We start from the raw sequence: 17,110 nt of genomic DNA, 5'->3' as shown, positions 1-17,110 counted from the left end.
GTTTACTAACTCAATTAAACAAAATATTTTCCCCTAGAATATTGCTCTTGTAAATAGATACACTGTTTGGGGGCAGGTTTGCCAGACCTGGGAAACTGCAGGGATTACAATTAATCTTGTAAACCATGCAGTGATAGACTCTATTTCTATCCAGCTGGACTCTCAACTCTACATGCGGTTAATCCTGCCTATTCCCCTCTTCACATGGCTATTCCTCTTCATTTATCCTATACTGTCTCTAGGTGGTTCTCAACCATGAAGCCAATGGGAAAAAATGCATTGTCCAATATACTCCAAAATCTTTAAGGAAATGTTGTCCATTTATACATCTCACATGTGAAAGTTCATGTGGATGAATTTGAATTTAGTAAAGTTAGTAGAGATCAAAATCAAGTTTCTATTTAAAAGGTCCGTCAACTAGCAGTGTATGAATCTGATCAGATAGGGATTAGTGGTTGTCACAATATCTGCGTGTTTGATCATTTTTTTCCCCTCCCACTGGATTTTTTTTCTTTCTCTGCTCTTTCTTTCAAGCAGCATGAGAACATGCTAACATTTGTTTTTGAGTTGAACTTTCAAACCCATAATGTTAGAATGGGTTTGAAATTAGGGAAAGTGAATTCTTCCGTCCCCAGTAACAAAGGACCTGATCTAAAGCCCACTGAAGTCAATGGAAGAATTGCTTTGGATCATTCATGCTCAAAGATTATACCACTAGGCTCCTGGGATACAGTATTTAAAGCTAGCTATAAGTATCTATCTATCCAATCATACTGATAGAAAACATTCTTCATAGACTATAGGAATCCATTAATGGGGTCCATTCCAATTATGAGAATAAAAGATCAGATCTTTAGCTAGTGGAAATCAGCATAAATCCATGGCATTATGCCTATTTACACCAGCTAAAGATTTGTCTCAAAGAGTTCATAGCATGTATGGCATCCCTCCAAAACATCCTGATTTAAGACTGACTAATTTTCTTCATCCATCACAGAGATATACAGGGCCCAAACTTGCTCCCATTGTACACATGTAGTTCTTAGTCAAGCAGATTGTCTGACTGAAGTAAATGGGACAACTCATGTGAGTACAACTTATGGATCCAAGTCTCATTGGATCCAACTTTCAACTTGATCCAACTCCAAATAAAGTAAGTGAAAAGCCTGAAAGTTGAATCCAATATGAATAAGGGTTACAGAATAGTGATCACTTATTAATTGCTGATAGGTGTTTTACTGCAGTTCATTGGAAGAAAAGAAAACCCTCCAATAGCATCTTGGTTTAACGAAAATTGGGAAATACTGAAGATGGAAAAATTCACCTATTAATAACAAGTGGAAGTGTGATTTGGCCTTGTTTAGTGACTTTGTTTTTAATATTTTTTCTCGTTATTTGTATTAATATTAAAAAATAAACACCGTAAAATAATACAAATAATCAAAACCCCTATGGAGACTAGAACAGCTGCCCATGGAAGTAACTGAGTTCCTATCAATGAAAGTGTTCCAAAAGAGATTGGCTAACACTCTCAAGATAATAGTGTAAGGGAATAACCTGCACTAGCTACATGAGATTGGCTTTATGAACTGAAAGGTCTCTTCTAGTCATAGCTTCTTGATTCTAGATAATAACAATTGCTTAGATAGAAAAATGATCGGGTGCACTTACTGCTTTATTAAATTACCGTCACTATGCATGTAAAAGATTGCTTTCAGTTCTTTTTTAAAATCAGAATTTGAGGCCTTAGAGCAAACTGTTTTTGAGAGAATGTCTCTATTTAAATAATAGTCAATCAACACTGACAGGCTTAAGGATTCGTATAGGTCTTTAGTCACCACTTCAAAAGAGTAAGAGGATATTTCAATTCAATGCTCTTTCATTCATTGCATGCTGCCTAGTCATTTGGTGACATGGCAAATAAACCCAGTGGAAATTAAAACTTGGTTTGAAGAAGAAAAAAAAAGAATAATTTTGTTAGGAACAAAGGCCTAGATCCAGGAAAGGATTTAGGTGTTGAGACTCAGCATCCTGCTGCTTAACTTTCGGGCCCTAGAAAATGACACTGCGATCTACAAAGCCTGAGTTAGGCACCTAGGCTCCTATACAATGAATGGGGAGAGATAGGCACCTTTAGACCATGATCCACAAAAGGCAACATGCTAAGGGAACCTCCTAAGGCAGAAAATGGGAGCTGCAGACCCGCTAAGAGGCTAAACTCTGTCATTCTTTCAGCAGGAAAAAACCTATCTTTGCTTGTGATCCGTGAACTGGGGGAATTTTGCTACCCAAGTTGTGTGTGGGTCCCACTCTGATAGGTGTGCTCAGAGGCCCCCTAACTCCTCAGAACAGCCAGGGATGGCCTCTAAGCACACCTACTGGACCTCTGCACAGGATTTAGGTAGTCAAACAGCTGCCTTCCCAGGTTTGTGAATTGCTCTAGCCTTACATGGTAGATAGGCCTCTGGGTGCTCAGAGTAAGGCCACGTCTATGCTACCCGCCGTATTGGTGGGTAGTGATCGATCTATCAGGGATCGATTTATTGCGACTAGTGTAGATTTTTAGTGATAAATTGATCCCTGATCGCTCTGCTGTCGACTCCGGAACTCCACCAGGGCGAGAGGCGGAAGCAGAGTCGACAGGGGAGCGGCAGCCATCGATCCCGCGCTGCGAGGACGTGAAGTAAGTGATTCTAATTCGATCTAAGATACGTCAACTTCAGCTATGCTATTCTCGTAGCTGAAGTTGCATATCTTCGATAGATCCCCCGCCCTCCCCCCATGTAGACCAGGCCTAAGACTGCAATGTCCATGGTCAGAGGCTACAACAAAGGTGCCTACAGGATTAGGTGGAGCTGATCAGGAATGTTGTGGATTTTGTGAATTGCAGTGATGCCCCAAAATAGGACTTAGGGACTAAGGTCTGCACGATGGACTTTAAAGCAGCACAGCTGTACCGCTACAGCTGTGTTGCTGTAAGGTCTCCTGTATAGCTGCTCTATGCCAGCAGTTCTCCTACTAGCATAATTAAAACACCCTCAACAAGTGGTAGTAGCTACGTCAGTAGAAGATGCTCTCCAGCTGATGTAGCCCTGTCTACACCAGCACTTTTGTAGGTGAATCTTATGTCAATCGGGGTGTGTTTTTTCACACCCCTGACCAACTAAAGTTTTGGTGACAAAAGCGCTAGTGTAGACAAAGCCTAAGTATTTTCATGGATCACCCACTGTCCTAATTCATTTCTAGATTCTGGTAGATCCTAGACTGAAACTTGGATTCTACCTGCAAATTGCTAAAACTATTAGCAGCTCTTTAAAACAGAGCCTTTTTAATTCCTTCAATTATACAGGTATCTATTGGTGCTGAGCAACAACTAACATTCATTAATTACTCACTTTAGTGATCTCTGCACTTGGCTACATACACTCTGTTTTGATAAAAAAATATCCTGGACACTGTCTGTTACATATGGATAGCCCTTAAACTGGATTTGCATTAACTCCAAAACTAGAAGTACAGGTTTAGTGTAACTGGGAAGAGCTATTTTAAAAGTACATGGTAATATGCTAGTCATGCCAGGGCTTGAATGTTCTTTTGAAAGCCAGCTCCCATGTTGCTATTGCCAACATACAAAGATTCTAACAAAATCTTAATTGTGAAGATTTAATAAACACTGTGTGATGGGTATATTTAGTCCTACAATGTCACAGAAAGTGATTTAAGTGAGCTGGAGACCTCAGTTAAGGCACCTGGTGGCAACAAAAGGGTGTGTCAGGCTCAATTGAAGATAAGATCCAGCTGGAGTGGAGCTGTGTAGTGAATATAAAGGAAAGGCTTTAGGACCGAAGGAAGATAGCTGAGCTTTACTAATCTTTCCTGAGATGGGAATGCTAGATAGACACAGTCTAGAAAAGTGACTGAGAGAAGCTATAGGGGTGGGCTGTGCTGTGCTGAGCCTTGGTAAAAGGGCAGGAATAAGATTTTTTCAAGGAGAAAAGCAACACTTCCCTAGGCTGCTATAAGCTCTAGAAAGATGTCTGTAAAGCCTGGAAAGGGCCTGGGGCAAAAGACCTAGCATCAAGCTAGAAAAATAACAGTGGGTTTGAGGAAGCAGATCTTAACTGCTCTTGGCCAGGATTCTGGACTAGAACCTGGAGTATAGGAAGATCCTGGGGTCCCCTACTTGCCACTTATGAAGATGGTGTGAAACCCCCTCATAGAAAGGGGGTAAGTACTACTGGAAGCCCTGAGATAAGGGGTATAAAGAACACTGGATGTGGAGTTGGGGTCTGTGGACCTGGTGTGAAGTCATTAGGGACTTTCCTATTCTGAAAATGATGAGACTGAATGTGATCTGATCAGAGTACTGAGAAGCAGACAACTGTAGTGATTGTTGGCAGGAGGAAGAGAGCCATGCCCACCCACCAGTGGGTGAGTAAATGTCTATAACCTGTATAGACCTTTTTGGTTGAATAAAACAGTTCCTGTATGTCATATATAAGAGGGCATTTAATGAAACAGGCCTGGTGCGTGCTTCTGTACCTTCCAAAATGCCCACTGCCTGAACTGGGAGCAGAGTTGGACTTGAGGATATGGGGAAAGGTAGAATGGTTGTGTTCTCCTTACTGTGTGGCAAAGGTGGGATAATTTGATGAGGGCATGCTGCACCCCTTCAAAGGGTGAAGCAAGGAAGGCCTGGCTCTGACCTCTTGGAGCTGTGGTTGAGAAGGTTTAACTGTGCTCTTCTATTACAGTGAATGAGGAGTCACCATTTAGCCCTGTCTCATTGTCAGTTTGAAAAAACCTTAAACCCAACTAAGATAATACTAGTCTGTCTTAACCTCTGGCTTAGAGTCCCCAAGTATAAAGTGACTCTTTGTTGGATCTCAGTTTAGAATTCTCAAATTCCTGGCTCACAACCTCATGATTCATCAGTTAGACAATGGCCCCTCAGTAATCAGTCTTGTCATTGTCACAGGAGACTAGACTCAGTACTCCTCTGTGGGGAATACTGCTGCAGCTGAGAGAATGTTGCATATGATAATAGGAGAGTAGTCTGCGGGTAGCAGGACTTGATAAGAACCATAACTGTAGAGCTGACTGGTGCAAGCAAAATTTAGACTTTTAGGTTGTCTAGGTTTAAGGGGGATACTTAGCTTAAAAGCCACTAGAAAGGGTAGTCCTATATGCTGAATTACTTAGGATTTCTCCTGCCAAATTCTGTAGGCATTTCTGAAATGTTGTCTACTCCCATGAGTAACTTCTTACAAAAAGAAACTCATAATGAGTGACAACAATTGCTGTTTATGTGTAATGGAGGTCATTCCTGAAGAGGAGGCAGCACAATGCAATAAGTAAACTCATAAAAGAAGAAATATACATTGTAAGGAGAGTGATCATTTAAGATGAGCTATTACCAGCAGGAGAGTGGGGTGGAGGGAGGGAAAACAGGAAATGTTCCTCAGACGTTCTTGTTAACTCCTGGAAATGGCCCATTTTGATTATCACTTCAAAAGGTTTTCTCTCCCCACCACCCCACTCTCCTGCTGGTAATAGCTCATCTTAAGTGATCACTCTCTTTACAATGTATATTTTTTCATGGTCTGTGTGTATATATAAAATCTCCTCACTTTACTTTCCACTTTATGCATCCAATGAAGTGAGCTGTAGCTCACGAAAGCTTATGCTCAAATAAATTGGTTAGTCTCTAAGGTGCCACAAGTACTCCTTTTCTTTTTGCGAATACAGACTAACACAGCTGCTACTCTGAAACCTGTCATAAAAGAAGGAATCCTCCCCACACCCATACAAATATTTGTGAAATACTTCCAGGAATATCTGTTGCTGTTATCTGCAGATCAGTGTGGGATCCTCTTTTTCATGAAAGGGCTCATGCAAAGGTGGATGAGGAAATAATAAAATGATGATCCCAGTTATTTCTTATGGATAAGTGGCTAGAATTCTCTGGGGGACGGGGAATCGTTAGAAGCATGAAGATCAGAGAGTGTAAAAGCTATTGAGTTGACTTTTTCATTCCTCTGGCTAGGAGAGGATTGTTCCCTATAATGTTGGTTGGTGGTTGTCTTTATCTAGTTTAAATGTTTCCAGAGATGGTGAATCCACGACTTTCAAACTCACATAGAACTTCAAACGTTAAGGGCCAGATTGTGTCCTTGGTTCATAGAACTGGAAGGGACCTCGAGAGGTCATCTAGTCCAGTCCCCTGCATTCAAGACAGGACTAAGTATTATCTAGACCATTCCTGACAGGTGTTTGTCCAACCTGCTCTTAAAAATCCCCAATGATGGAGATTCTACAACCTCCTTAGGCAATTTATTCCAGAGCTTAACCACTCTGACAGGAAGTTTTTCCTAATGTCCAACCTAAACCACCTTTGCTGCAATTTAAGCCCATTGCTTCTTGTCCTATGTGAGTTTGAAAGTCGTGGATCCACCATCTCTGGAAACATTTAAACTAGATAAAGACAACCACCAACCAACATTATAGGGAACAATTTTTCTCCCTCCTCCTTGTAACAACCTTTTTTTATGTACCTGAAGACTGTTATCATGTCCCCTCTCAGTCTTCTCTTCTCCAGACTAAATCAACCAAATTTTTTTCAATCTACCCTTATAGGTCGTGTTTTCTAGACCTCGAATCATTTTTGTTGCTCTTCTCTGGACTTTCTCCAGTTTGTCCACATCTTTCCTGAAATGTGGTGCCCAGAACTGGACACAATACTCCAGTTGAGGCCTAATCAGCGTGGAGTAGAGCGGAAGAATTACTTCTCGTGTCTTGCTTAAAATACTCCTAATACATCTCAGAATGATGTTTACTGCTTTTTCTTGGAGGGGTGGGGGGCAACAGTGTTACACTGACTCATATTTAGCTTGTGATCCACTATGACCCCCCCAGATCCCTTTTTGCAATACTACTTCCTAGACTGTCACTTCCCATTTTGTATGTGTACAACTGATTGTTCCTTCCTAATATTTGGAATACTTGGCATTTGTCCTTACTGACATTTCATTCTATTTAGTTCAGACCATTTCTCTAGTTTGTCCAGGTCATTTTGAATTTTAATCCTATCCTCCAAAGCATTTGCAACCCCTTCCAATTTGGTATCATCTGCAAACTTTATAAGTGTACTGTCTGCCATTATCTAAATAATTGATGAAGATATTGAACAGAACCGGACCCAAAACCAGTTCCTGGAGGACCCACCCATTATGCCCTTCCAGCATGACTGTGAACCACTGTGAACTCTTTGGGAACGGTTTTCCAACCAGTTATGCACCCACCTTATAGTAGCTCTATCTAGGTTGTATTTGCCTAGTTTGTTTATGAGAAGGTCATGCAAAACAGTATCAAAAGTCTTACTAAAGTCAAGATATACCACATCTACTGCTTCCCCCCACCCACAAGGCTTGTTACCCTGTCAAAGAAAGGTATCAGGTTGGTTTGACAAGATTTGTTCTTGACAAATCCATGTTAACTGTTATTTATCACCTTATTATCTTCTAGATGTTGGTAAATTGTTTGCTTAATTATTTGCTCCATTATCTTTCCGCGTACAGAAGTTAAGCTGACTAGTCTGTAATTCCCTGGGTTGTCCTTATTTCCCTTTTTATAGATGGGCACTATATTTGCCCTATTCCAGAAGACTGGAATGTCTCCCATCTTCCATGACTTTTCAAAGATAATTGCTAATGGCTCTGATCTCCTCAGTCAGCTCCTTGAGTATTCTAGGATGCATTTCATCCAACCCTGTTGATTTGAAGACATCTAACTTGTATAAGTAATTTTTGATTGCTCTTTCCCTATTTTAGACTCTTATCCTACCTGATTTTCACTGGCATTAACGATGTTAGACATCCAATTTTCACCAACCTGCTTGGTGAAAACCAAAACAAAGGTCATTAAGCATCTCTGCCATTTCCCATTTTCTGTTATTGTGCCCCCCCCCCCACCATTGAGTAATGGGCCTACTCTGTCCTTGGTCTTCCTCTTGCTTCTAATGCATTTGTAGAATATTTTCTTGTTTCCTTTTACATCCCTAGCTAGTTTGATCTTGTTTGATCTTGTAGTACTGCCCTCATGCCAAACCATCTCTTGGGAGCTGCATTAGCACAATCTCACCTGGAGGTTCCCATCATGCAGATAATGTGTACAACATGCTCCCTTTCCCTAATGGAGAGGGGCTGAGAAGGTTATGGTTCTGCCGCATTCCTATCCATCTTTTCCTGTAGCCACCATCTCATTTAGGGTGCTGCATTTCTCCTTTCTCTGATAGAAGGGGAAGGAGACCATGATGCCATACTCTTTGAATAACTGGTACCCGCAGTGCTATTAGAAAAGAGCAGTCCTTGAACCGCTTCAAATGCGGGGACTGTAGGGGAGGAGGAAGACATAATAGGAAAGGATCCTCCCCAACCCTAGACTTGAATTAAACTTCACAGAAATCTTGTGAGGTAGGTAAGTCCTCAGAGAGGGAGGGGGAATGCAGTAAGAGGGGGTGGGGCCTCAGAAGGGGTGGGGTTAGGGTTTTTGGTTTTGTGGGAGTAGAAAGTTGGCAACCCTGGTGTCTGGGCTGGAGGAAGAATGCCAGCTAATGGTGAAGGAGAGGATATGATACTCTTGAAACCAGGCCATCTGGCTCTCACTGGATAGCAATCAAAGAGATGCTGAGGTCAGATACTGGGTTGTGGTTTTTACTGGAGAATAGGGTGACCACCTTTTCAAAAGACAAAGTGGAACACATGCAGGAATCCCAACCCACTCCCTGCTCCTCCTCTTCCCTCCTGAGGCCTCGAACCCTGAAAGCTCGAAATGGGCTGTGTTAAGAGATACCCAGGGAGCCCGGACTGCTGTGGGGAGCCCTGGACCTTCCACCTGATCTGGGAAAGGTGCCCAAGAGCAGCTCCAGGCCCATGTCCCCACCTCCCTGGGACACATTGCACAGGGCAGGTAGAGGGGCCGGGGTTCCCCACATCAACTGTTACCAAAGCCTTGGTCCAACATCTGGCCTGGCCAGGGGATGGGACCTGAGTGTGGGGGAAGAGGAGGAGCAAGAGCAGGCCTTAGGGTTTACCAACCGGCCAGTATTTGGCTGGTTTCTTATGGATTAGCCAGTTCCCAGAAAAATAATCTGCCAGGTTTTTATGTGGGTCTAAAGAGTTGCATTATTATCACAATACACTTGGATATCTAATGTTAAAAGTTCTGTGTCCAGCTAAAGATGCTGCAGTGTTTCCCCTTCTGCAGTTTAAGCAATAATAGATCAAAATTGTTGAAAATACAGTAGTTGTCTGCCCACCAACACGCAAGTGCACCACGTGTGTTAGAGGTTTTGAGCTGCACAAGAGTGAGGAGACAGTCAGTGTGGTCAGTCTTCTACTATCTAGCGAAAACACGGATAGATAAATGGCTGTTGAGTTGCCTTGTGGTTGTGGTTGCGGCAGGCTTGCCTTGTGTGTATGGGGTGCCTTTTTTGCATTTCAAAAGTTGTAACCCTATTGGGGGGCGCTCATCTTTGAGGAGCCCTTAGGCTCATCTCTGTTCCCCCACCTCCAAAGATGCTGGCACTGCTTCGGACAGCCTGGGAGCAGCACTGCAGGGAATCTGGGACAAATGCTGTCCTGGAGTCATTCGGACCAGGACTTGAACTCTGCGTTTTGGGACTGTCTGTCCCCATTTGGGACAGGTGCTCACCCTGTGGGGAGGTACTTAAACAAAAACTTTTAAATGTGACTACTGATTTTTTGGGGTGCCTTAATATTTGGGTTCCCAACTTGAAACATCTTGGGATTTGGTTTTAAGATGTCAAGAACGTTCACAACTCCAACTGATGTCAGTGGGAGCTCTGAGCATTCAGTAGCCATTCCTGACAATTTCATTAACCTACCTCTCTGGGTGAAATTCACTTAATCAACATAAAGACTGAGTATACGGGTGCTCCATAAGTGGAATGTGAGGAGTCAAAATTCATCTTCCAACCCAGAGCCAGGGTATGGGACTGCATAGACCACATATGGTTGCTACTCCAGCTTATAGACTGCAGTAGTAGCAGCTGCTCTTCCATGCCAGTTGTATGGGGTGTGGTAGTGGGTCAACAAGATTCCTGTGAGTATGTGGCTATTCCACAGGTCCTCCAAAGTGCCTGATACTATCTATGTGGGACCAGTCCAAGGACAATTTCAGTAGCATTTGCGGGGTTTCCTTACCAAAGGCTCTTAAGCAAAGTAAGCTGTCATGGGCTAAGAGGGAAGGTCCACTTATGGATCAGTAAGTGGTTAAAAGGTAGGAAACAAAGGGTAGGAATAAATGGTCCATTCTCAGAATGAAGAGAGGTAAGTAATGGTGTCCCCCCGGGGAATCTATACTGGGACGCAGTACTGTTCAACGTATTCATAAATGATCTGGAAAAAGAGGTAAATAGTGAGGTGGCAAAATTAGCAAATCATAAAAAACTACTTAAGATAGTGAAGTCCCAAGCAGACTGTGAAGAGTTACAAAGAGATCTCACAGCCAAACTGGGTGACTGGGCCACAAAATGGCAGATGAAATTCAAATTTGATAAAAGCAAAGTAATGCACATGGGAAAACATAATCCCAACTATACATATAAAAGGATGGGGTCTAAATTTAGCTGTTACCACTCAAGAAAGGGATCTTAGAGTCATTGTGGATAGTTCTATGAAAACGTCTGCTGAATGTTCAGTGATAGTCAAAAGCTAACAATGTTGCGAATCATTAGGAAAGGGACAGATAAAACAGAAAATATCCTATTGCATCTATATAAATCCATGGCATGTTCACCTCTTGAATATTGCATGCAGATGTGGTTGCTCCATCTCAAAAGAGATATGTTGGAAAAGGTACAGAAAAGAGCAACAAAAATGATTAGGTATATGGAACAGCTCCCATATGAGGGGAGATTAATAAAACTCGGGCTTTTTCAGCTTGAAAAAGCCAACTGGGGGGTGGTATATGATAGAGGTCTATAAAATCATGATTGGTGTGGGGTAAAAATAAATAAGGAAATGTTCCTTACTACTCATATCATGCACGAGGGGTCAACTAATGAAAGTAGAAGGCAGTAGGTTTTAAACCAACATACGGAAGTATTTCTTCATACCACATGGTCAACCTTTGGAACTCTTTGCCAGAAGATGTTGTGAAAGCCAAGACCAATAGGTTTTTTTTTTAAAAAAAAGAAAACCTCTAGGTAAGTTCATGGAGGATAGGTCCATCAATGGCTATTAGCCAGGATTGGCAGAGATGAAAAACCATGCTCTGAAGTGTCCCTAGCCTCTGTTTGTCAGGAACTGGGAGTGGGTGACATGGGATGGATCACTGGCTAATTGCCTGTTCTGTTCATTCCCTCTGAAGCACCTGGCATTGGCCACTGTCAGAAGACAGGATACATTGGCTAGATGGACCACGGGTCTGACCCAGTACGGCTGTTCTTATGTTCTGTACCTGTGGAGCAGTGTTCATGGTATGTAATCCATAAATGGCACAAAGGGCCTTGTGCTGGCTACCTGAATTAGGGTGTATTTCACCCTCTGTCAATAATACAGCAATGATTGTTTAATTTGAATGTGCTTTTCTCACTTACACAAGAAACTGTTTTTTGGTAATTGAATGCTGAATACATATTGATGATGAGGTCAATAAGGTTACTGCCTAGTGGCTCATCATGAGAAGTTGTGGTGGTTTTTTTGTTTGTTTTTTGCAGCAATATTGAAAGGGAGTAATTGCATTAAATTGTCACCCTTTAACCTTTCTGCACAATGTGCTTGAACAATTTCTTTCCAATGACATCTGTAGCCGCATAGATATTTAAAAATATTATGAGGTGACAGGTTTTTTTTATTAAGATAATTAATGGAGCGTAGTGGGTTTTGAGTGTCTGCTCTAACAAGGATTATAAATCTTGACATTCCAGCACTGAAATTTTGTTGGCAACCCTTCAGAATAGGTGACAATTCATTATCACTTCATTTGGAACACAGTCTTGATGGTATTTGGGTGTGATATTTAATTCTATACGAATTTGACTGGTATTTAGCATGAAATAGTGCTCTACAATTCCAGGAGATGGTGCTGTATACACACAGATTTTTCTATCTAAAAGTGTAAAATGATTAGTCTCACTGTTTTTCTTTAGCTTTTTGAAATGGGCTGTTATGGACCACATGGCTCTGAATAGCAACAAAGTCTAATGGTTAGACTTCTAAGACCTGTCATCCTTTTTCTGCTCAACTGTGATAAGGTACGGGGAGTGCTGTGAAGAAAAGCTGAGATTCAACTTGTCCTGCTCCTTGTCCTTGTCCCATAGCCTTACATAGAGGCTATGGAAAGGTCTATAAGAATATCTCCTGGGAGACAGGGAAGGAAATATCTCACAAAATGTCTCTAGGTAACATGAGAACAAGGGAAATATGTCTTTAGGCTATAGGACAATCCCCAAAGTATTAGGAAGAAACTTGCCTTTGGATCAGATTAGCCTATAACTGCCTACTGTTTCTTCACTCTTATAAATAGTAGCCCCCTGAGAAAGAACTTGCCGACTGACTGCTTCTTTTGTTTTGTGAAGTCATTCTGCATGGGACACCATTTGTTATGGGTGGCAATTGCCTCCAGACCTTGATTTGCCCCCCCTGCCTTTTCAGAGTTCTTTGCCAGATGGTGCTGCACTGTCTTTTTCAGGCCTATAGGGGTTATTGGAGGAGGCATTGCCTCCTCCAGGGTAATCAGGAACCCCAGCCTGCCTCACAAGTCCCTGATGGGCAGATAGGACGAGGTGGCAGGAGCCTGGGCCAGAACTGAGCACAGAGCAAGCTGGGCCCCAATCCGCGTCCCAGGCCAGCTATCAGAGACACCTCCTTCCACCAAGGGTGCTGGAAAGACTGCAAAAATGGGGTGGGGGCACTTTGTTTTTGGGGGCACATTGTTTTTGCTGATACAGACTAATATGGCTACCCCTCTGAAACCAAACACTAGATGTAGAATCCTAAAGTTAGAGATGGAGAAGACTTATTAGGCCATCTAGATCATCTTCCCCTATCAGTGCAGAATTGTAGTCCTTGACTTTCTTTTATTAAACCTCATTTAAAAAAAAGAAAAAAAGGAAATACAATAGGTGTTGCTGCTTTCTCTGATCTTTCTTAAATCAAAAATTGTAATTCATGCTTAAAGGAAGAATCTTCTAAATGGGCCTGATCCCATAAAATTAATAGCAAAATTTCTATTGACTCCAGGGAGAACAGGCCTGACATCATGTTGATTTGAATTGTGTATCAGTTTGGTTAGTTCAGCAAGTTTCTAAGTCTGGTAATCTTTACATTTGTGCCAGTTTGTCTTCTCATTCAGTACGGTCACCTACAACCCTGCCTGTTGAGTAGTAAATTAAAGGGGAGTTCAATTTCTGGTTGTAAAAGTGTGTTCTGCTCTCTAAATGCCACCTGCAATACAGGGAAATGCTCCTCTGTAACTGATAAAATAAGCTGTGCTGAATGGAATGGTATATTTCTGTTTTTGTGTCTTTTGTAACTTAAGGTTTAGCCTAGAGGGATTCTCTGTTTTGAATCTGATTACCCTGTAAGTTATTTACCATCCTGATTTTACAGAGGTGATTTTTACTTTTTCTTCAATTAAAATTCTTCTTTTAAGAACCTGATTGCTTCTTCATTGTTCTTAAGATCCAAGGGTTTGGGTCTGTGCTCACCTATGCAGTTGGTGAGGATTTTTATCAAGCCTTCCCCAGGAAAGGGGGTGTAGGATTTGGGGAGGATTTTGTGGGGGAAAGACGTTTCCAAGCGGGCTCTTCCCCTGGTGTATATATATTAGACGCTTGGTGGTGGCAGCAATAAAGTCCAAGGACAAAAGGTAAAATAGTTTGTACCTTGGGGAAGTTTTAACCTAAGCTGGTAAAAATAAGCTTAGAGGGGTTTCATGCAGGTCCCCACATCTGTACCCTAGAGTTCAGAGTGGGGAAGGAACCTTGACAGTCCTTAAGTCTTTACAGCATCAGGGTCTAATGTTATGTAAGGCACAACAAGTGAGTTAAACAAAAAGATGGAATGTGGGGACAATGGGCACAGTTATATAGACTATGACCACAAATTGATGGCTGAGTACTTTCAGGAGTTAAAAATACTTGGAAGCCCTTGCTCAAACAACCTCAAATGTGGATCTCTTTACCCTGACCCCCATGAGGCATAGTTATTTTCAGGAGAGTCATGGCCATGTGTTGCTTTTAAAGCACATAGAAAATTCATCTGTTAAATAAGCTAGTCTTAACCTTAATTATAGTGTTGCTAGTGCCCACTAATATACATAAAATACTAATACGTATTTTTCTTTCTTTGCTACTTTCACAATGTGTTCACTTGTGTACAAAAAACATGTGAACACTTTCTAAAAATGAATAGTCTTTATTTATATTTGGGTCAGGTTCAGCTCTGTAACTCTGACAGTCAGTCTGTTTACTACAAAATTCTTAAGGAGCAAAACAATTGCATGGGGCCAAATATGTACAAAGGGCCAGATTTTGGGAGGAGCGCTCCTCTCCCATTTAGGCACCAAATAAGTGAGTTGACATGTAAAAGAGCCGACCACATTGGGTTCATGTGTACTGTACTGTCTCAAATCTGGTCCCAACAAGTACAAATTTACAAAAATATATACAAGTGTATAGGCAAAGATGTTCAGATTTTAAATATGTGCTAGTTTGGTTCAGAAATTAGATTCAAATTAAATTTGGTTCAGAAATTTGGTTAGAAATTCATAGGAGAGGCACATTTCTTCAACTTTGCTGATGAAAAGATGAAGGACTGTAACTTGAAGACCAGATTTGCCTTTTGCATAAGTAGCATAATTCACTTCTGTGGCATGAATCCATTTCAGAAAGTGTAACCTTCCCTGACATCGATGAATTGACCCTTTTTAAAAATAAGGCTAAATTTGATTTTATAAAACTTTATGCTAAGATTGGTAATTCTTCCTCTGTAGAAACATCTCTCAGCCTGTAGTACTGTTTCTAGCTTAGGCAACTGAGAATAGCTTTAGAATCTGTATTGCAGGAGCAAGGTTGTCCATCCGAGACTAAAAGATGTTTTCTGGCATTGACTCAACTTAAGGACTACAAACTGGCTAGCAGTTTCCAATATATAGTGCTCATTCACATCTTCCTAATCTGTTCTATTCTGGCAGCCACACAATGTTACTGTCCTTGATATTGACAGAGCTTCTGTGCTCTAATAGGTTTTACCCAAGTGTGCATTTAAGTAGATGGAATCTGCTGTTTCAGTTGATGGTCCAGCATCTCTATCTAAATCTCCAGCAGAGATTTTTATTCTTGGTGTGGATGTTTTGGATTTTTTCCAGGTAAAGCTAACAGTACTTAACTATGGCAACACATGTGTAGAGATTTTTATCCGTCCAAAATAAATAGGCTAGACAGTGTACAGACTGCCACCAGAGCGCACATGCAATACTTTGTTCTTGAATATAATACCCTCTTGTCTCTAATTGTTCTGGTTTCTTATCTGAGCTCATGTTTGCTCTCTGCTATACAGCCTGAATCTCAGCACAGCTTGTAAAAGCATCCACTGAATAGTGATTTTTTTACAAGTAATGGACACATTTTCTCACCACACGTTGGCAGACACAATTTGAGGATGGGGGGTAACTCTTCTCTGAACTTGTGAGCATGGATCATCTTTTAAGGTCACATACACCTAGGAAATGTATTTCCTGTTTGTATCCATCTGTCTCTTGCAATATACTTATACTGTACCCTCTTTAGGACAGGGACCATCTTATTCTAACATGGCTTTATTTTCTTTGAAGTAGGGAGCCACGTCCTGTCCCACACTAGTAAGCAGTTATTTGAGAGGTCCAACTGAAGTAATCGGAGTTCCATAGTGTCCTTATTCATGGAGGAATGGTGTTGCTTTAGTGGTGTCTGTCTTACTGATGTATTTTGACCTCTTCAGAATTCTGCATCTTGAGGGTGATCGTAGAATCACAGAATATCAGGGTTGGAAGGGACCTCAGGAGGTCATCTAGTCCAACCCCTTGCTCAAAGCAGGACCAATCCTCAACTAAATCATCCCAGCCAGGGCTTTGTCAAGCCTGATCTTAAAAACTTCTCAGGAAGGAGATTCCACCACCTCACTAGGTAACCCATTCCAGTGTTTCACCACCCTCCTAGTGAAAAGGTTTTCCTAATATCCAACCTAAACCTCCCCCACTGCAACTTGAGACCATTACTCCTTGTTCTGTCATCTGCTACCACTGAGAACAGTCTAGATCCATCCTCTTTGGAACCCCCTTTCAGGTAGTTGAAAGCAGCTATCAAATCCCCCCTCATTCTTCTCTTCCGCAGACTAAACAATCTTAGTTCCCTCAGCCTCTCCTCATAAGTCATGTGTTCCAGTCCTGTAATCATCTTTGTTGTCCTCCGCTGGACGTTTTCCAATTTTTCCACATCCTTCTTGTAGTGTGGGGCCCAAAACTGGACACAGTACTCTAGATGAGGTCTCACCAATGTCGAATAGAGGGGAATGATCACGTCCCTCAATCTGCTGGCAATGCCCCTACTTATACATCCCAAAATGCCAATGGCCTTCTTGGCAACAAGGGCACACTGTTGATTCATATTCAGCTTTTCGTCCACTGTAACCCCTAGGTCCTTTTCTGCAGAACTGCTGCCTAGCCATTCGGTCCCTAGTCTGTCGCGGTGCATGGGATTCTTCCGCCCTAATTGCAGGACTCTGAACTTGTCCTTGTTGAACCTCATCAGATTTCTTTAGGCCCAATCCTCTAATTTGTCTAGGGCCCTCTGTATCCTATCCCTACCCTCCAGCGTATCTACCTCTCCTCCCAGTTTAGTGTCATCTCCAAACTTGCTGAGGGTGCAATCCACACCATCCTCCAGATCATTTATGAAGATATTGAACAAAACCGTCCCGAGGACCGACCCTTGGGACACTCCACTTGATACCGGCTGCCAACTAGACATGGAGCCATTGATCACTACCCATTGAGCCTGACAATCTAGCCAACTTTCTGTCCACCTTATAGTCCGTTCATCCAGCCC

At 41.9% G+C, this 17,110-nt stretch overlaps 1 long non-coding RNA gene across 1 annotated transcript in view; it reads left to right on the top strand.

Moving 5' to 3' along the window:
- The first annotated feature begins 11,396 nt into the window (after positions 1 to 11,396).
- LOC125638222 (uncharacterized) overlaps positions 11,397 to 17,110 on the top strand; it is a 256,447-nt gene continuing 250,733 nt past the window's right edge. The window contains exon 1 of the long non-coding RNA XR_012668729.1: positions 11,397 to 11,500. This is a non-coding gene — a long non-coding RNA (uncharacterized LOC125638222). The remainder of the gene's footprint in view (positions 11,501 to 17,110) is intronic.

This window comes from Caretta caretta, chromosome 6 (genome assembly GCF_965140235.1).
Source record: "Caretta caretta isolate rCarCar2 chromosome 6, rCarCar1.hap1, whole genome shotgun sequence".
NCBI classification, from domain to species: domain Eukaryota; kingdom Metazoa; phylum Chordata; order Testudines; family Cheloniidae; genus Caretta; species Caretta caretta.
The sequence above is the reverse complement of the archived record's forward strand: the minus strand, read 5'-3'. Positions and strand labels throughout refer to the sequence as shown.